The sequence below is a fragment of the Pan troglodytes genome, chromosome X (genome assembly GCF_028858775.2).
Source record: "Pan troglodytes isolate AG18354 chromosome X, NHGRI_mPanTro3-v2.0_pri, whole genome shotgun sequence".
In the NCBI taxonomy this organism is placed as follows: domain Eukaryota; kingdom Metazoa; phylum Chordata; class Mammalia; order Primates; family Hominidae; genus Pan; species Pan troglodytes.
Genome location: NC_072421.2, coordinates 109,590,967 through 109,612,380, shown reverse-complemented (window position 1 = coordinate 109,612,380; position 21,414 = coordinate 109,590,967).

The following is a 21,414-nucleotide window of genomic DNA, read 5'->3' as shown; positions in this document are numbered from 1 at the left end:
GCCCTACATTATTATTTTTAATGACTGTATTATATCTTATTTTAAAGTTATACCATAATTTGCCTAGACAGTCCTCTACTGCTGCACATTTAGGTTGTTTCCAAATGTTTACTATTAGAAACAATATTATAATTATGATTAATATACCTGTACATTACACATTGCATATTTATAGAATTATTTCCTTGGGATAAATTAGTGAAAGTGGAATTATTCCTTTAAAGACTATAAATATGTTTTTAAACTTTTTAAAGACATAGTCAAAATGTCTTACACAAAGCTTGCATGACTTTATTACCCACTAATTGTACACGTGCCCATTTCCCCATTCCCATGCCAATACTACATACTGCTGTTCTCTTTAGCCTGTTGTCTTTTTTTAAAAAAATACATTTATCTGACTTCAAGTAAGGTTGAACATTTTTCTCATATGATTTCTAGTAATTTGCATTTCTTTTCTTTCTTGTGAATTGCTTATTGTTTACCCATTTCCATATAAGAATAATTAGCTTTTTATTGATTTATAAGAGCTTAGTATATGTTAAGGGTATTAACACCATTTTTGACATATATGTTGAAAATATTTTCCCCATCTTTTGAAATTTTGTATTTACCATATAATGATTATATGGTAAACAGTGTATTTACCATATGATTATATGGTAAATAGTGTATTTACCATATAACGATTTTTAAGATTATGTAGTCAAATCTATTAGTTGACATATATGTTGAAAATATTTTCCCCATCTTTTGAAATTTTGTATTTACCATATAACGATTATATGGTAAACAGTGTATTTACCATATAACGATTATATGGTAAATAGTGTATTTACCATATAACGATTTTTAAGATTATGTAGTCAAATCTATTAGTTTTTTCTTTTTAACATATGCTTTTTGTAACACTTAGAAGTATGATACAGTTATCCATCCTGAGATTACAAAAATATTTACTTATGTTTCTTTTAGTCAATCTATGTTTTCATTTTATGTTTAAATGTATAACCAGAACTCCTTGTATGGCCTTTAGTGACATATGGTCTTTGTGACATCTATCTTCATGTAGGCCCTCTATAATTTTATTTCAAGGTATTTTAATTTCATATTAGCATGAATTGAACAGGTCCATCATATACCCTCAGTGATTTCTGCTGTTCTACAGGCAATATGCTGATTTTTGCCACTTTGTTGGACTCTTAGTGAGGTGAAGCCAGCTGGACTTCTGGGTAGGGTGGCAACTTGGAGAACTTTTCTGTCTTACGAGAGAATTGTAAAATGGGCCAATCAGCACTCTGTAGCTAGGATTATAAAATGCACCAATCAGTGCTCTGTAGCTAGCTAGAGGTCTGTAAAATGCGCCAATCTGTGCTTTGTAAAAACGCACCAATCAGCACTCTGTGGCTAGCTAGAGGTTTGTAAAATGCACCAATCAGCACTCTGTAAAATGGACCAATCAGTAGGATGTGGGCAGGGACAAATAAGGGAATAAAAGCTGGTCACCCCAGCCAGTAGTGGCAACCTGCTTGGGTCCCCTTCCACGCTGTGGAAGCTTTGTTCTTTCTCTCTTCACAATAAATCTTGCTGCTGCTCACCCTTTGGGTCCGTGCCACCTTTAAGAGCTGTAACACTCACTGCGAAGGTCCATGGCTTCACTCTTGAAGTCAGCAAGACCAAGAACCCACCAGAAGGAACCAACTCCAGACACATCTTGGCGACCACAAAGGGACTATCGCCAAGTGGTGAGTACCACTGGAACACTTTTGCTTGCTATTCTGTCCTATTTTTCCTTAGAATCTGGGGGCTAAAGGCCGGGCATCTGTCAGCCAGTTAGAAGCAACTAGTGCAGCTGCCAGACTAAAGACACGGATGTCAGGCTTTCTGGGAAAGGGCTCTCTAACAACCCCTGACTCTTCGAAGTTGGGAGCCTGGTTTGCCTCTAACCAGCTTCCACTTTTCCTGTACTTCTGGGCTGAGCCAAATGTCAACGGAGAGGAAAGCCATTCAGCTCCGGGGTCTGGACAAAAAGATGGTTGACCCTGCAGCCATGAGAGGAACTCTCTCAAAGTCACTCGCCCAAGCGAGACTCGCCCATCTATCCTATCTATCCTGACCCTTGGCTCCTGGGTCCTAATGCCTGTCAGACAAACTTTCTCCCACCTCTATTCTCCGAGGCTAGTCCCGCTTCTAAAAACCACTGCCTGTTTCTGGTGCTTTTCTAGTTTCTCCTATAAGAATGATTTCTACTGTAAATTTCAGAACTCTGTTCCCTTCCTTAGGCACCCGGGCTTACCAATCAGAAAGGCATAATTTTTGCCCAAAGCCCTGTCGGGGGGGTGGGGGCAGGGTTACTATCTGGAATTTTAGGATCCCTCCTCAAAGTAGCAGTCTTAACAAAAGCTATTCCCAAAGCTAGGATATGGTGAGCCTCAGAAATGATATCCTTCCTATTCATATGATGAGAAGTGAGGACAAAAGGTGTCACTCTTCCAACCCTGGAGATCCCTTCCTTCCCTCAGGGTATGGCCCTCCCCTCCATTTTGACGCCTAACATCTTTATAGGACAAGGGTAAGGTCCCAATACTAGCAGGAAAAAATGCTTAGGACTCTAACAGGTTTTTGAGAATATGTCGGTAAGGGCCACTAAATCTGATTTTTCTTGGTCCTCTTTGTGGTCTAAGAGGAAAGGCAAGGGTGCAGGTTTTTTGAGAATGCATTGGTGAGGGCCACTAAATCCGACCTTCCTCAGTCCTCTTTGTGGTCTAAGCAGAGAGGGCTTTCTGCTGCTATGTCAGTGAGCACAACTATTCCTGTGAGCAGGGTCCAAAGACTGTTGTGGGTTCTTGGGTGGTGGGGGAAAAACAAATCAGAACCGCAGGCGGTTTTTTCTTTCAGATGGGAAACACTCAGGCATCAACAGGCTCACCCTTGAAATGCATCCTAAGCCATTGGGACCAATTTGACCCAAAAACCCTGAAAAAGAAGCGGCTTATTTTTTTCTGCACTATGGCCTGGCCCCAATATTCGCTCTCTGATGGGGAAAAATGGCCACCTGAGGGAAGTATAAATTACAATACTATCCTGCAGCTTGACCTTTTCTGTAAGAGGGAAGGCAAATGGAGTTGACTACCTTCTGTCCAAGCTTTCTTTTCATTGAAGGATAACCCACAACTATGCAAAGCTTGCAATTTACATCCCACAAGAGGACCTCTCAACTTACTCCCATATCCTAGCCTCCCGATAGCTCCCCTTCCTATTGATGATACTCCTCCTCTAATCTCCCCTGCCCAGAAGGAAACAAACAAAGAAATCTCCAAGGGACCACAAAACCTCCTGTCTATCAGTTATGTCCCCTTCAAGCTGTAGGGGGAGGGGAATTTGGCCCAACCCGGGTACATGTCCCCTTATCTCTCTCTCTGATTTAAAGCAGATCAGGGTAGACCTGGGGAAGTTTTCGGACAATCCTGATAGGTATATAGATGTCCTACATGGTCTAGGGCAAAGCTTCGACCTCACATGGAGAGATGTCATGCTATTGTTAGATCAAACCCTGGCCTTTAATGAAAAGAATGCGGATTTAGCTGCAGCCCGAGAGTTTGGAGATACCCAGTATCTTAGTCAAGTAAATGATAGAATGATAACCAAAGAAAGGGACAAATTCCCTACTGGTCAGCAAGCCATCCCCAGTATGGATCCCCACTGGGACCTCGACTCAGATCATGGGGACTGGAGTCATAAACATCTGCTGACCTGTGTTATAGAAGGACTAAGGAGAATTAGGAAAAAGCCCATAAATTATTCAATGATGTCCACCATAACTCAGGGAAAGGAAGAAAATCCTTCTGCCTTCCTCGAGTGGCTATGGAAGGCCTTAGAAAAATACACTCCCGTATCACCTGACTCCCTTGAGGGTCAATTGAGCCTAAAAGATAAGTTTATTACCCAATCAGCCACAGATATCAGGAAAAAGCTCCAAAAGCAAGCACTGGGCCCTGAAAAAAATCTGGAGGAATTATTAAAACTGGCAACCTCGGTGTTCTATAATAGGGACCAAGAGGAACAGGCCAAAAAGGAAAAGCGAGATCAGAGAAAGGCTGCAGCCTAAGTCATAGCCCTCAGACAAACAAACCTTGCTGGTTCAGAGAGGATAGAAAATGGAGCAGGCCAATCAACCGGTGTGGCTTGTTATCAGTGTGGTTGGCAAGGATACTTTAAAAAAGATTGTCCAACAAGAAACAAGCTGCCCCCTTGCCCTTGCCCACTATGCTGAAGTAATCACTAGAAGGCGCACTGCCCCAGAGGACAAAGGTTCTCTGGGCCAGGAGCCCACAATCAGATGATTCAACAATAGGACTGAGGGTGCCCGGAGCAAGCGCCAGCTCATGTCACCACCCTCACTGGGCCCTGGGTACATTTAACCATTGAGGGCTAGGAAATTGACTTCCCCCTGGACACTGGCATGGCTTTCTCAGTGTTACTCTCCTGTCCGGGACAGCTGTCCTCAAAGTCCGTTACCATCCAAGGAATCCTGGGACAGCTGTAACCAGGTATTTCTCCCACCTCCTCAGTTGTAACTGGGAGACTTTGCTCTTTTCACATGCCTTTCTCATTATGCCTGAAAGTCTCACACCCTTATTAGGGAGGGACATATTAGCCAAAGCTGGAGCTATTATCTACATGAATGTGGGTAACAAGTTACCCATTTGTTGTCCCCTGCTTGAGGAGGGAATGAACCCTGAAGTTTGGGCATTGGAAGGACAATTTGGAAGGGCAAAAAATGCCCGCCCAGTCTAAATCAGGCTAAAAGACCCCACCACTTTTCCTTATCAAAAGCAATAACCCTTAAGGCCTGAAGCTCATAAAGGATTACAGGATACTGTTAGACATTTAAAAGTTCAAGGCTTTGTAAGAAAATGCAGCAGTCCCTGCAACACCCCAATTCTAGGAGTACAAAAACTGAAAGATCAGTGGAGATTAGTGCAAGATCTTAGACTCATCAATGAGGCAGTAATTCCTCTATATCCAGTTGTACCCAACCCCTATACCCTGCTCTCTCAAATACCAGAGAAAGCAGAATGGTTCACTGTTCTGGACCTCAAGGATGCCTTCTTCTGTATTCCCCTGCACTCTGACTCCCAGTTTCTCTTTGCCTTCAAGGATCTCAGAGACCACACGTCCCAACTTACGTGGATGGTCTTGCCCCAAGGGTTTAGGGATAGCCCTCATCTGTTTGGTCAGGCACTGGCCCAAGATCTAGGCCACTTCTCAAGTCCAGGCACTCTAGTCCTTCAGTATGTGAATGATTTACTTTTGGCTACCAGTTTGGAAGCCTTATGCTGGCAGGGTACTCTAGATCTCTTGAACTTTCTAGCTAATCAAGGATACAAGGCATGTAAATCAAAGGCCCAGGTCTGCTTACAGCAATTCAAATATCTAGGCCAAATCTTAGCCAGAGGAACCAGGGCCCTCAACAAGGAATGAATACAGCCTATACTGGCTTATCCTCACCCTAAGACATTAAAACAGTTGCGGGGGTTCCTTGGAATCACTGGCTTTTGCTGACTATGAATCCCTGGATACAGCAAGATAGCCAGGCCCCTCTATACTCTAATCAAGGAGACCCAGAGGGCAAATACTCATCTAGTAGAATGGCAACCAGAGGCAGAAACAGCCTTCAAAACCTTAAAGCAAGCACTAGTACAAGCTCCAGCCTTAAGCCTTCCCACAGGACAAAACTTCTCTTTATACATCACAGAGAGAGCAGGAATAGCTCTTGGAGTCCTTAGACTCATGGGACAACCCCACAACCAGTGGCATACCTAAGTAAGGAAATTGATATAGTAGCAAAAGGCTGGCTTCCCTGTTTATGGATAGTTGTGGCAGTAGCCATCTTAGTGTCAGAGGCTATCAAAATAATACAAGGAAAGGATCTCATTGTCTGGAATACTCATGATGTAAATGGCATACTAGGTGCCAAAGGAAGTTTATGGCTATTAGACAACTGCCTGCTCAGATACCAGGCACTACTCCTTGAGGAACCAGTGCTTCAAATACACATGTGTGCAGCCCTCAACCCTGCTACTTTTCTCCCAGAGGATGGAGAACCAATTGAGCATGACTGCCAACAAATTATAGTCCAGACTTATGCCGCCTGAGAGGATCTCTTAGAAGTCCCCTTAGCTAATCCTGACCTTAACCTATATACTGATGGAAGTTCATTTGTGGAGAATGGGATATGAAAGGCAGGTTATGCCATCGTTAGTGATGTAACAGTACCTAAAAGTAAGCCTCTTCCCCCAGGGACCAGTGCCCAGTTAGCAGAACTAGTGGCACTTACCCAAGCCTTAGAACTGGGAAAGGGAAAAAGAATAAATGTTTATACAGATAGCAAGTATGCTTATCTAATCCTACATGCCCATGCTGCAATATGGAAAGAAAGGGAGTTCCTAACCTCTGGGGGAACCCCCTTTAAATACCACAAGGAAATCATGGAGTTATTGCACACAGTGCAAAAATCCAAGAAGATCGCAGTCTTACACTGCCAAAGCCATGAAAAGGGGAAGGAGAGAGGAGAACAGCAGCATAAGTGGCTAGCAGAGACAGGGAAAGACCAGCAGAGAGGAAAGACAGAGAGAAAGAGAAAGACAGGAAGTCAATGAGAGAAGGAGACAGAGAGGAAGAGACAGAGACAAAGAGGGAGTCGGAGAGAAAGAAAGAGTGAAAGAGACAAAGTCAAAGAGAAGGAGACAGAGAGGAAGAGACAGAGAGACAAAGAGGGAGTCAAAGAGAGAGACAGAGAGAGGAAGAGACAGAGACAAAGAGAGAGAGAAAGACAGAAAGTCAAAGAGAAAGAGAAAGAGAGAGAAGTAGTAAAGAAAGAACAGTGTATCCTATTCCTTTAAAAGTCAGGGTAAATTTAAAATTTAAAACCTATTAATTGATAATTGAAGGTCTTCTCCATGACCCTATAACACTCCAATACCACCTTGTTGTCAGCACTGAGGCCACTGACAACCCGTAGCCTTCCTATCAAAAATCCTTAACCCAGCAGGTTTCCTAACAAGGGATCTAAATCTTAATTAATTACCATACAAAGGTACAACCAGATCTAGGAGGAACTCCCTTCAGGACAGAACCATAGATGGTTCCTCCTGGGCGATTAAGGGAAAAAGACACAATGGGTATTCAATAAGTGATAAGGAAACTCTTGTAAAAGCAGAGTTAGGAAAGCTGCCTAATAATTGGTCTGCTCAAACGTGAGAGCTGTTAGCACTCAGCTAAACCTTAAAGTACTTACAGAATCAGGAAGGAGTCATCTATACCAATTCTAAGTTAATATGGACTGAACGAGGTCTCATTAATAGCAAAGAATAATTGAAATCCCAAACTTACAAGGTAAGTTTTTACAAAAGTAAAGTTTGCTAAAAGTTAACAGTGTAACATGTATTATCCTAAGTTCTAATCTTGTGGTAATCAGACCCTATCAGTGCCCCTCAGAGCTGAAGTCCATCAGCACAGGGCCATACAACTAATACCCCTACTTATAGGGTTAGGAATGGCCACTGCTACAGGAACCAGAATAGCCAGTTTATCTACTTCACTATCCTACTACCACACACTATCAAAGGATTTCTTGGACAGTTTACAAGAAATAACAAAATCTATTCTTACTCTACAATCCCAAATAGACTCTTTGGCAGCAGTGACTCTCCAAAACCGCCAAGGCCTAGACCTCCTCACTGCTGAGAAAGGAGGACTTTGCACCTTCTTAAAGGAAAAGTGTTGCTTTTACACTAACCAGTCAGGGATAGTACGAGACACTGCCTGGCATTTACAGGAAAAGGCTTCTGAAATCAGACAACGCCTTTCAAACTCTTATACCACCCTCTGGAGTTGGGTGACATGGCTTCTCCCCTTTCTAGGTCCCGTGACATCCATCTTGCTATTACTCGCCTTCGGGCCCTATTTTTAACCTCCTTGTCAAATCTGTTTCCTCCAGGATCAAGGCCATTAAGCTACAGATGGTCTTGCAAATGAAACCCAAAATGAACTCAACTAACAACTTCTACCAAGGACCTCTGGACCAACCCACTGGCCCTTTGACTGGCCTAGAGAGTTCCCCTGGGGAGGACATTACAACTGTAGGGCCCCTTCTTCGCCCCTATCCAGCAGAAAGTAGCTAGAGTGGTCATCGCCCAATTCCCAGCAGCAGTTGGGGTGTCCTGTTTAGAGGGGGGATTGAGAGGTGAAGCCAGCTGGACTTCTGGGTTGGGTGGGGACTTGGAAAAATTTTCTGTCATACAAGAGGATTGTAAAATGTGCCAATCAGCACTCTATAGCTAGGATTGTAAAATGCACCAACCAGCCCTCTGTAGCTAGCTAGAGGTTTGTCAGTGCTCTGTAAAAAAGCACCAATCAGCACTCTGTGGCTAGCTAGAGGTTTGCAAAATGAACCAATCAGCACTCTGTAAAATGGACCAGTCAGCACTCCCTTAAAATGGACCAATCAGCAGGAGGTGGGTGGGGACAAATAAGGGAATAAAAGCTGGCCACCCCATCCAGCAGCAGCAACCTGCTCGGGTCCCCTTTCACACTGTGGAAGCTTTATTCTTTCCCTCTTCACAATAAATCTTGCTGTTGCTCACTCTTTGTGTCCAGGCCACTTTTAAGAGCTGTGACACTCACCACAAAGGTCTGCGGCTTCATTCTTGAAGTCAGCGAGACCAAGAATCCACTGGAAGGAACCAACTACGGACACAATAGCACTCTCCAGAGATTGTCTCCTCACAGAAGCATTAATTTGAACAGCCTTCTATGCACAAAAATACCTTTACCAGTGCTAAGGAAATCAGGTAAGAGAGCAAAACACCTGGATGTAGCACAGCAATAAGAAAAGACACATTAAAGAGAGTAGTAAGAACAGTTATACATTTCCTACATCACCCCTCCCTCAACCCCAGGCAGCACAGCCTGAAGAGAGATACCATCTGCTTGAGGGAAAGAGAAAAAAATGATCATAGACCTCAATACTCGGCCTGCCACAGTAAAACCCAGCACTGGGTAAGCCCACATAGCCCCACAGCTTAGGTTGGTACCCACAGACTGAGCCTTCAGACCTGTCTCAGGGCCAGGCCAGACCCCACAGCCCCAGGTTTTAGGCCTGCACAGTGGACTTTATCTCCAGTCTGCACTACTACCAGGATGAATTCGGATGGCCCAGGTTTCAAACAGCACTCAGCAGCATGTCAGCCCAAGTGGCCGAAGACTTGAGGTCCATCCCAGAGCTATGCTGGCCTCAGCAGCTCTGGGTTTCAGTACTGCCCCAGTGGACAGGGGCTTCAGGCAAGCCCCCAAGGATATAGGCTACAGGCCTATACCGGAAGAGTCAATCAATATATCTACCCGAGTAGGTCCAGTTCCAGGCCTGCCCACCTGTTGACCCATGCCAGACAGCCCAAAGACTCCAGCAGCAAGCCTTTCCATGGACCACACCAGATAGCCTGCTGAGAATCTCTGGAGAGGCAGACTGTTAAAGGGCTCTCCCAGACAAAGGCAGTCTGAAAAGACTGGAGCAGGTATCTACCTCTGAAAATGTGCAGATCCCAATCAAAGAGCAAGAATAATCATGGAAATATGACGTCACCAAAGAGAAAATATAAAACATCAGTGACTGACCCTAAAAATAGAGATGCATAAACTGCTACACAAAGAATTCAAAATAACTGTTTTAAGAAAGCTCAGTGAACTTCAAGAAAATACAAAGAAACAATTCAATGAAATGAGGAAAACAGTAGGTGACAAAAATGATAAATTTAATGGAGAGATTAAAATAATTAACAAATAAAAATTCTGAAGCTGCAAAGTACAATGAATGAAATAAGAAATGCAGCAGAGAGCATCCACAGCAGAACTGATCAAGCAGAAACAATCTGTGAACTTGAAGACAGGTTATTTGAAAATATACATTAAGATTAGAAAAAAGAAACAAGAAAAAAACGGAAGGAAGAAAGCTTATAAGATTTACAGGACAGCATCAAAATAGAGCAAATGTTAGAGGTAAAAAAGATACAAAAGTGAAAGAAAAGGAAGTAGAAAGGTTATTTAAAGAAACAATAGGAGAAAACCTTCCAATCTGGAGGAAGATGTAAGAATTCAAGTATAGGACAGCCAAAGATTTCTAATCAGTTTCAGTCAAAAAAAGACGACCCCAGGACATATTATACTAAAACCATCAAAAATCAAAGACAAAGAGAACACACTGAAAGCAGCAAGAGAAAAGAAGTAAACAACATAAGGGAGTTCCAACATGGCTAAAGGCAGATTTATCAGCTGAAATTTCACAGGCCAGGAGAGAGTGGGATGATATATTCAAAGTGCTGAAAGAAGAAAACCTTCAACCAAAAATACTGTTCCCAGCAAAGCTGGCATTCAGAAATGAAGGAGAGATACACTTTCCCAGACAAACAAAAATTGAATGAGTTCATCAACAACATATTTGTTTTATAAGAAATGCTAAAGAGAGATCATCAAGATAAAAGAAAATGATACTAATGAGCAACCAGAAAATATCAAGAAGTTTAAAACATGCTGAAAAAAGTATGTATAATACAGTCAAATTCAGAATACTCTAATAATGGTGTGAAAATCACCTATATCTTTAGTACAAAGGTTAAAAGACAAAACCATTAAAATAATAACAGTTACAAAAATTTGTTAAAATATAAGCATTATAAAAAGATGTAAATTCTGACATCAAAAATTCCAAATTGAGGGGAAGTAGAGTAAAAGTGTAGAGTTTCTTCTTGTGTGATCAAAGTTAATTTGTCATCAGCTTAAAATAACCTGTCATATCTGTAAGAGGTTTCTTGTAAGACTCATAGTAACCACAAAGCAAAAACCTATAGTAATTTTTTGATAAGAACTCAAAACCACAGGCAACAAAAGCAAAAATAGAGAAATAGAATTACATCAAACTAAAAAACTTCTGCACAGCAAAGAAATCAATCAACAAAGTGTGGAGACAGCCTGCAGAGTGGGAAAAATATTTGCAAACTATCTAGCCAACAAGACATTAATAACCAGAATATAAGTGGAACTCAAACAACTAAATAGCAAAACAAAGAAAAAATAATCTGATTTAAAAAGGGCAAAAGACCAGAAAAGACATTTCTCAAAAGAAGACATACAAATGACCAATAGGTATATTTTTAAAGTGCTCAAGATCACTAATCATCATGGAAATGCAAATAAAAATCACGAGACATAATTTCACTGCAGTTAGAGGGCTATTAGCAAAAAAACAAAAAATAACAAATGGATGCAGAGAAAGGAGAGTGCTCATAGACTGCTGGTGGAAGTATAAAGTAGTACATCCATTATGGAAAACAGTATGGAGGTTACTCAAAAAACTAAAAATAGAACCACCATGTGATCCAGTAATCCCACTGCTGGATATATTTACAAAAGAAATGAAATTGGTATATTGAAGAGATATCTGCACTTGCACATTTATTCCACTCCCATGTTTATGGTAGCATCACTGCTACATTCTACCAAACATTTAAAGAATTAATACCTATCCCTCTCAAGCTACTCCAGAAAATGGAAGTCTAGGGTATACTTTCAAACTCACTTTATGAGGCCAGCATTACCCTGATACCAAAGCCAAACAAAGACCTGATGAAGATAGATGCAAAACTTCTCAACAAAATACTAGTAATCTGAATTCAATAGCACATTAAAAAGATTATTCACCATTATCAAGTGAGATTCATCCCAGGAATTCAAGGATGATGCAACATACACAAATCCACAAACGTGATACACCACATTAACTGAATGACCAAACCATATAACCATTTCAATAGGTACACAAAAAGCATTGGGCAAAATTCAAAACCCTTTCATGATAAAAACTCCAAAGAAGGAGTAGAAGACATGTGCTTCAACACAACAAAGTTAACCTATGACAAACCCATGGATAATATCATATTTAACAAGGAAAAGTTGAAAACTTTTTCTGTAAGATCAGGAACAAAATGAGGATGCCCACTCTCACTGCTTCCATTCAACATAAAACTGGAAGTCCTAGTCTGAATAGTTAGGCAAGATTAAAAAATAAAAAGACGTATGAGTTGGAAAGGAAGAAGTTCAACTGTTTCTATTTGCGGATGACATAAACTTACATACAGAAAACTCTAAAGACTCCACCAAAAACCTATTGGAACTAATAAATTTAGTAAAGTTGTAGGATACAAAATCAACATACAAAATCAGTAGCATTTCTCTACACTAACAGAAAATTTTCAGAGAGAAAATCAAGAAAATAGTCTCATTTACAATAGCTCCAAAAAAATAAACTTAGGAATCAATGTAACCAAGGAGGTGAAAAATCTATATTCTAAAAACTATAGGATACTGATGAAAGAAACTGAAGAAGGCACAAATAAATGGAAAGATAGCCAACAATCATGCATTGGAAGAATTAGTCTTGTTAAAATCTCCATACTACACAAAGAAATCGATAAATTCAATGCAATTCCTATCAAAATACCAATGATATCCCTCACAGAAATATAACAAATAATACTAAAAATTTGTACAGAACCACAAAAAAACCAGAATAATCAAAGCAATCTTGAGCAAAAGAACAAAGCTACAGCTATCACACTGTACTTAATTTCAAAATATGCTATAAAGCTATAGTAATCAAAACAATATGGTACTGGCATAAAAACAGACAGACCGATGGAACAGAATAGAAAGCCCAGAAATAAATACAAGTATTTACAGCCAACTGATTTTGGACAAAACTACCAAGCATACACAGAAAGAAAGCATGGTCTCTTCAATAAATTATGATGAGAAAACTGGATAACTAACATGAAGAAGAGTAACATTAGACCACTGGCTCACACCATACACAAAAGTAAACTCAAAATGGATACAGAATTAAATGTACGATCTGAACCTGGAAACCTATTAAAGAAAACATAGGAGGAAAGCTTGATGAAATTGGTCTGGGCAATTATTTGTTAGATATAAATCCAAAAGTACAGGCAACAAAATCTAACATACACAGTGGAATTATTTCAAACTGAAAGGTTCTGCAGAGCCAAAGAAACAGCAATGTGAAGAGACAATCTACAGAATGGGAGAAAGTATTTTTAAACCATGGATCTGATAAGGGATTAATATTCAAGATATATAAGAAACTCAAACAACTCAATAGTAAGAAAACATATAACCCAATTAAAAATGGGAAAAGAATGAAAATAGGCATTTCTCAAAAGAAGACATATAAATGGCCAGCAAGTACATGAAAAAATGCTCAAAGTCACTAATCATTAGAGAAATGCAAATTTAAACCACAATGAAGTGTTACCTCACACATGCTACAATGGCTACTATCAAAAAGACCAAAGGTGAAAAGTGTGGGCAAGGCTGTGGAGAACAGAGAACGCTTGCACACCATTGGTAGGAAGGTAAATTAGTATAGCCATTATGAAACACAGTGTGGAGGTTCCTCACAAAAAAAAATAAAATTACCATATGAGCCAGTGATCCCATTACTGGGTGTATTTCCAAAGGGAATGAAATCAGTATGTTGAAGAGCTATCTCCACTCCAATGTTTACTGCAGCATTATTCGCAATAGCTAAAATATGGAATCAACCTATGTGTCCATCAAGAGATGAATGGATACAGAAAATGTGGTATATATACACAATGGAATACTATTCAGCAATAAAATAAAGAAATCCTGTCATTTGTGATAACATGGATAAAACCTGGAGGACAATATGTTAGATAAAATAAGCTAGGCACAGAAAGACAAATACTGAATGATTACACTACTTTGTGGAATCTAAAAATTTGTTCTTCGAGAAGTGCAGAATAGAATGGTGGTTAATAGGATCTAGGGCAATGGAGAGAGGCAGAAGCTTGGAGAAATGTTGCTCAAAGGATACAAAATTTCAGTTATATAGGAGGAATAGGTTCAAGCAATCTATTGTACAACATGGTGACTGTAGTTAATGATAATATATTGTGTTTTTGAAAATGCTAAAATATAAATTTTAAATGTTATCATTACAAAATTGATACATATATGAGGTAATGCATGTGTTAATTTAATTAGCTAGATTTAGCCATTTCACAATGTATATATATTTCAAAACATCATGTTGTAAACAATAAATACATATAATTTTACCTGTATATTTAAAAATAAATAATAAATAATATTAAAATATTCCCTAATAAACTGTCTGCATTCTTGAAATGAATCCTTCTAGGTCATTAGTTATTATTCTTTTCATCCCTGTTATATTCACTTGAGTATCATATTACCTAGAATTTTAAATCCATATTCATAAGTGAAGTCCGTCTGCTTTCTTTTCTTTTTTTTTCGTTCAGTTCCAGGGTACATGTGTAGGATGTGCAGGTTTGTTAAATAGGTAAACGTGTGCCTTGGTGGTTTGCTGCACAAATCAACCCAACACCTACGTATTAAGCCCAGCATCCCTTAACTATTCTTTCTGAGGCTCTCCCTCCCTCCACCCCCATAGCCGACAGGCCCTAGTGTGTGTTGTTTCCCTCCTCATGTGTTCATGTGTTCTCATCATTCAACTTCCACTTACAAGTAAGAACATGCAATATTTGGTTTTCTGTTCCTGTGTCAGTTTGCTGAGGATAATGGCTCCCAGCTCAATCCATGTCCCTGCAAAGGACAGGGTCTCATTATTTTTATGGCTGCATAGTATATGTAACACATTTTTTTTTATCTAGTCTATCATTGATGGGCATTTGGGTTGATTCCATATCTTTGCTATTGTGAATAGTGCTGCAATGAACACATGTGTGCATATATCTTTATAACAGAATAATTTGTATTCCTTTGGGTATATACCCAGTAATGGGATTGCTGGTTCAAATGGTATTTCTGCCTCTAGATCCTTGAGGAATTCCCACACTGTCTTCCACAATGGTTGAACTAATTTACACTCCTACCAACAATGTAAAAGCGTTCTTTTTTCTCCACAGCCTTGCCACCATCTGTTGTTTCTGGACTTCTTAATAATAGCCATTCTGACTAGTGTGAGATGGTATCTCATTGTGGTTTTGATTTGCATTTCTCTAATGATCAGTGATGTTGACCTTTTATTCATATGTTTGTTGTCCACATATATGTCTTCTTTTGAGAAGTGTCTGTTCATGTCCTTTGCCCACTTTTTAATGGGGTTGTTTTTTTCTTGTAAATGTAAGTTCCTTGTAGACTCTGGATATTAGTCCTTTGGTAAGTGGATAGATTGCAAACATTTTCTCCCATTCTGCAGGTTGTGCTTTTCTTTTTCTTTTTGGTTCTGTCTTTGTTGGATATGATTTTCCCAGATAGGCTAATTTTATAAAAGATTTGAGAGACATTCCTTATTTCCGGAACAACTAAAATTTCTCTTTCTTGGAAATAACTCACCTATGGAACTTTATGAGCTGTTATTGCTGTTTGTTTTGTTCTGTTGTTTGCTTTGTGATGGAAGAATTGACAGTTGTTTAACAACTTTTTATGGTTATTAGTTTTCTACTTTTCTTGAGTCACTTTTTATAATTTCCCTAGGACTAAATTTATAACATTCTCTCTCTTTTAAAAATCTACTATGTTTTACTATATAAGATAGGAAGTTACATGTGGTGATTTAGACCACAGGCTTTGAAGTCAATCTAAGTTTGAATTATTTGCTTGGACAAATTGCTTAAACTCTCATGCGTTTATCTACAAAATAGCACCCACTTCGTTAGATTCTTGTATGGATGAAATTAGTTAATGTATATAAAAGTGTAAAACACATAGAGAGTCCCTATACTATATTTTGTCATCAATTATTAAGCTTTCATGTATATTTGTTTCCTAGGGCTGTCATACAAAGTATGACACCCTCAGGGGCTTAAAACAAAAGAAACGTATTCTTTTACAGTTTTGGAGGCCAGAAGTCTAAAATCAAAGTCTATAAGGCCACAGTCCCTTGAAAGGCTGTAGGGGAAGGGTTCTTTCTTTCCTCTTCCATCTTTTGGGGGCTCCAGGCAGTTCTTGGTGTGTGTCAGCATAACTCTAATCTTTAGCTCCATTTTCACATGGGCTTCTTCCTTATGTCTCTGTGCTTTTCTATATGTCCCCTCGATTTATAAGGACATTGGTCATTGTATTTAGAGTCCACCCTAATCCAGTATGACCTCCTCTTATCTTAATTACATTTGCAAATATCCTATTATTAATAAAGTCACATTCTGAGCTTCAGGATGGACATAAATTTGAGGGGGACACTATTCACTTCACTGCATTACATTTCTAATATGCTTTTCAAAATTCTTTTTTTCTTATATTCTTGATTACTCTTGCCAGGAATTTGTCACCTATGGGTCATTTCAAAAACTCGTTCTAATATTTATTTGTCAGTTTTTCTGGGTTTCTGTTTTCTGTTTCATTTCTTCTTTCAGCTATAATAATTTATGCTTTCCAAATTTTCCTTTATTTTGCCTCTTCTACCTTCATGATTTATTTTTCTCCTTTTTTGTTTGACAAAAAGTCATGTAGCTTTTCCTTTGAATAAAGCACTGGAGAGGTTCCCTAAATTGTTAACATGCTTCATTCACCATTACTGTTTAAATAGAATATGCTTGAAGTTTCTATTTCTATCTTTGACTCAAAAATTATTCAGTAGAGTGGTTTTTTAATGTTCTGCATGGTTTGATTTCGTTTATTTCCCTTTGGATTTTAATGTCTAGCCTGATTGAATTGTGATCACAAACTATGAAATTATGGCCTAAACTATTTCTGCTTTCTGTAATATATTGTTTCCTTTGTGGTCTGAAATATGAAAATTTTTTTAACGTTTCATGAAAATTTAGTAAAAATATGTGTTCCATGTAGGGCACAAAGATGTAGTTATAGATATATGTATAGAGTCAAACTTACTAATTGGATTATTCAATTGACCTGTTCTTTTTTTGTCTATTTGGTCTGTCAAAGACTAAGACAGCTGTAAGGCAGAAGCTGCTAGTTATCAACCCAACATCTGATCTTACCTTTCTTCTTGACAACAGAGGGCCTGCCTGATTTTTACATGGGCATATTGACACCCAAAATAAAAGACTACATTTTCCAGCCTCCCTCACAGCTCCCATCTGACTAGGTTCTGGCTACTATGATTTAAGTGTGTGTGGTGGGGGTAGCTCCTCTTCCTCCTTCCTCCCACATGGAATGTAGATATGATAGCTGGACTTCAAGAAGTAATACATTAATGATGGCAGAATAGCAAGATATACAGCTCTGGAATGAATACATCCAGACTCTTTTTTCCATGGAAGAAAAATAAGCCACTATCTAGTTTATGCCCCTGCTATTTTAGGTTTTTCCTTGCATGAAGCTAAAATAAATCCTAACTAATACAGGTATGATAATGCCTCCAATTAAGAATATAATGTTGCCAATGTTTTCTTGTAAGAGTCTTTGTTTTATAAACTGTCATGCTGCATCATTCCACGTATATACATTCATGACTCATGTTTATTGTAGACTTTAGCTTTTGTCAGTAAAAAATAACCCTCATTTTCCTAACAATCTGTGTCTTGCTTTTTCATTTAATTCATCCAATATTAACTTTAGTATCTCTCATTTTTATTCTTTGAGAATCTCTTTGATTCTACGTTTTCTCTTCTAAATTTCAAACAGATGCAATCTTATGTCTGCTCCCACCACTGCACTGAAAGTGCTCTCGTTAAGGTCCCTTCATTGCTAAACTCCAGTGGCCTGTTTTCAATCTTCATTATACTTTATCTTTCTGGAACATTTCACACTCTTGTGTTTCAAGATGCTATTATTTTCTTCTGGTTTTCTTCTCGAAGCCCAGAGCCATATTTTAACTGCCTAGCTGAATGTCTCATAGCCATCCCAAAATTGAGTTGATTTTATCACCTCTGAAACCTACTTTCTTCAGTATGCTTCATTTTGGTTAATGTCTACACAGCCATGCTTGATGTCACCCTTCATTTTTCTTTCTGCCTCACTCTGTATTTCCAACTAGTTATCAAATCTTGTCAATCCTACCTCAAATATGTATCACAAATTTTCTTAAATTTCTATTTTAGGTCAGACCTTTATGGTCTTTTGGTTGGACTACTCCAAAATCTTATCTCCATGCCTCTAGTCTGTCTTTCATTCTCCATAAAGCTATACCAATCCCATTCTCTGAAAAATAAAACCAAACATATTTGATCACATATTCATTTTCCTTTAAAAAGAATCTGTTGATTCCCCAATGCCAAGCTCTGTAGTAGGGTGTACAAATTCTTTGACAATTGGACACACTCTCTCTCCTACTTTATATCCTGCCACACCTTCCCCACCCACTTCCTAGGCTCCAGCACAGTAGATTTCTCACACCACTAAAAATTTGCTTTCTGTAAATCCTTTTATGGCTTCATAGTTTTGTATGTGCTGTTCCCTCTGGACAGAGTACTTTCTCTGTAGTCTTTCTTTGGCACACTTTGATTCATCCTTCAAGTCCCAGTTAAAATTTCACCTATTCCATGAAGCCTACCCTGACTGACAATACTTAGAAATTAGTCATTCTCTCTCTCTGCTCTAGACTCTCACTATGCTGCCCACACCACTGCTATAGCACTAATGCATGTAGTGACTATCTTTCGTAGCATCTATTTCCCTCCTATAGGCCATGAGCTTCTCAAAACCACGAACTGTTCATATCCTTCACCCACTTTTTGATGGGGTTGTTTGTTTGTTTCTGGTAAATTTGTTTGAGTTTATTGTAGATTCTGGATATTAGCCCTTTGTCAGGTGAGTAGATTGCAAAAATTTTCTCCCATTCTGTAGGTTGCCTGTTCACTCTGATGGTGGTTTCTTTTGCTGTGCAGAAGCTCTTTAGTTTAATTAGATCCCATTTGTCAATTTTGGCTTTTGTTGCCATTGCTTTTGGTGTTTTAGACATGAAGTCCTTGCCCATGCCTATGTCCTGAATGGTATTGCCTAGGTTTTCTTCTAGGGTTTTTATGGCTTTAGGTCTAACATTTAAGTCTTTAATCCATCTTGAATTAATTTTTGTATAAGGTGTAAGGAAGGGATCCAGTTTCAGCTTTCTACCTATGGCTAGCCAGTTTTCCCAGCACCATTTATTAAATAGGGAATCGTTTCCCCATTTCTTGTTTTTCTCAAAAGAAGACATTTATGCAGCCAAAAGACACCATCAGAGAAATGCAAATCAAAACCACAATGAGATATCATCTCACACCAGTTAGAATGGTGATCATTAAAAAGTCAGGAAACAACAGGTGCTGGAGAGGATGTGGAGAAATAGGAACACTTTTACACTGTTGGTGGGACTGTAAACTAGTTCAACCATTGTGGAAGTCGGTGTGGTCATTCCTCAGGGATCTAGAACTAGAAATACCATTTGACCCAGCAGTCCCATTACTGGGTATATACCCAAAGGATTATAAATCATGCTGCTATAAAGACACATGCACATGTATGTTTATTGTGGCAGTATTCACAATAGCAAAGACTTGGAACCAACCCACATATCTAACAATGATAGACTGGATTAAGAAAATGTGGCACATATACACCATGGAATACTATGCAGCCATAAAAAATGATGAGTTCATGTCCTTTGTAGGGACATGGATGAAGCTGGAAACCATCATTCTCAGCAAACTATCACAAGGACAAAAAACCAAGCACCGCATGTTCTCACTCATAGATGGGAATTGAACAATGAGAACACATGGACACAGAAAGGGGAACATCACACACCGGGGCCTGTTGTGGGGTGGGGGGAGGGGGGAGAGATAGCATTAGGAGATATACCTAATGTTAAATGGCGAGTTAATGGGTGCAGCACACCAACATGGCACATGTATACATATGTAACTAACCTGCACGTTGTGCACATGTACCCTAAAACTTAAAGTATAATAATAAAAAAAAGAACTAACTTATTTAAATCTAGAATCTTAGCACAGTGTCTAGCTCAAAAAAGAGGACCAATAGTCAGGGCCAAATTGAAAAAAAGATTCCTGGTCCTCAAAACACCCAGCCCCTTCCAGCTCACTAATGTTAAAATTCTACCTTTCCACCTTTGGCTTAAGGCACTCACCATTGTTAATAGATGTCTCCGGAATGGGCCAGAAGTGCTCATTGTCATTTTATCAGACATTTTCCAAAGGGGTATTTAAAAAGTGCATTTTCAGCACTGGGCATTTATTAGGGAAATGGGGGGAAACAGACATTATACTTTGTTGGCAGAGTCTTTGTTTCTCTTTCTCGGTCTGTCACCCAGGCTAGAGCGCGATGGCGTAATCTCAGCTTATTGCAACCTCTACCTGACAGGCTCAAGCAATCCTCCTGCCTCAGCCTTCCAAGTAACTGGGACTACAGATGTGCACCATCACACCTGGCTAATTTTTGTATTTTTTGTAGAGGTGAGGCTTTGCAATGTTGCCCAGGATGGTCTTGAACTCCTGGGCTAAAGTGATCCTCTCGTCTCGGGCTTCCAAAGTGCTGAGGTTACAGGCTCAAGCCACCATGCCTGGCCTGTTTCTCTTTCAATATAGTCTTGTGTCATCTTGGCAGGTAAAAATGAAGTAACTCATTATTTTTAAATAAATTACCATGATTCTTTTGGTTGAATACACTGCTATGTAGTCCCTCCTCCTTTCTTCACACTAACTAGACTGTAAATTCCACAGTGAAAGGGATTTTTGTTTGGTTTGTTCACTAATATATCCCAGTAAATAATTATTTGTCAAATGGATATGTGAATGAATAAATGAATGTATGTGAGGGTGGGGTTAAGGTTGGTTACATTATTTGATTTCAGAGTTCCCATACACCTCAGCAGTCAAAGATGTTGCATTCTGTTATATAACCTTCCCAATTTCCCAATAAAGGCACATTTTAATCTCTCAGCCTTCTTCTACATCTCAGAGTCTATCATTCTATTATTAGAATCACCTCATGGTGGTATCTGTTAGGGAACACTAAAGAATAAACGCTTACTTTGGGACATGCCCTAAAATGTTAAGTCATGATGGCATCTTCCAACTGTACCCTCCAGGACAGTTACTGATTTATAGTGATGTGTAACTCTCTCTCACAGAGTATCTGCTTGGGTGTGGCTTCATCCTCTTATCTTCCTTTCCAACATCCTTGCTTTGCTATGTAGTGCAGGGCTCTCATAGTGTGGGGATGGCTAGTTGGTTTGTGATTTGTGATTTCCCAATAGGAATGACTATACCATATTGTTTAGTGTAGATGTAAAGCTGCTGATGAAGCTCCTGTTGGGTCATTCTGTATATAATAAGTCTAATGTCACTATCAATATAGCCTTTGGCGAGA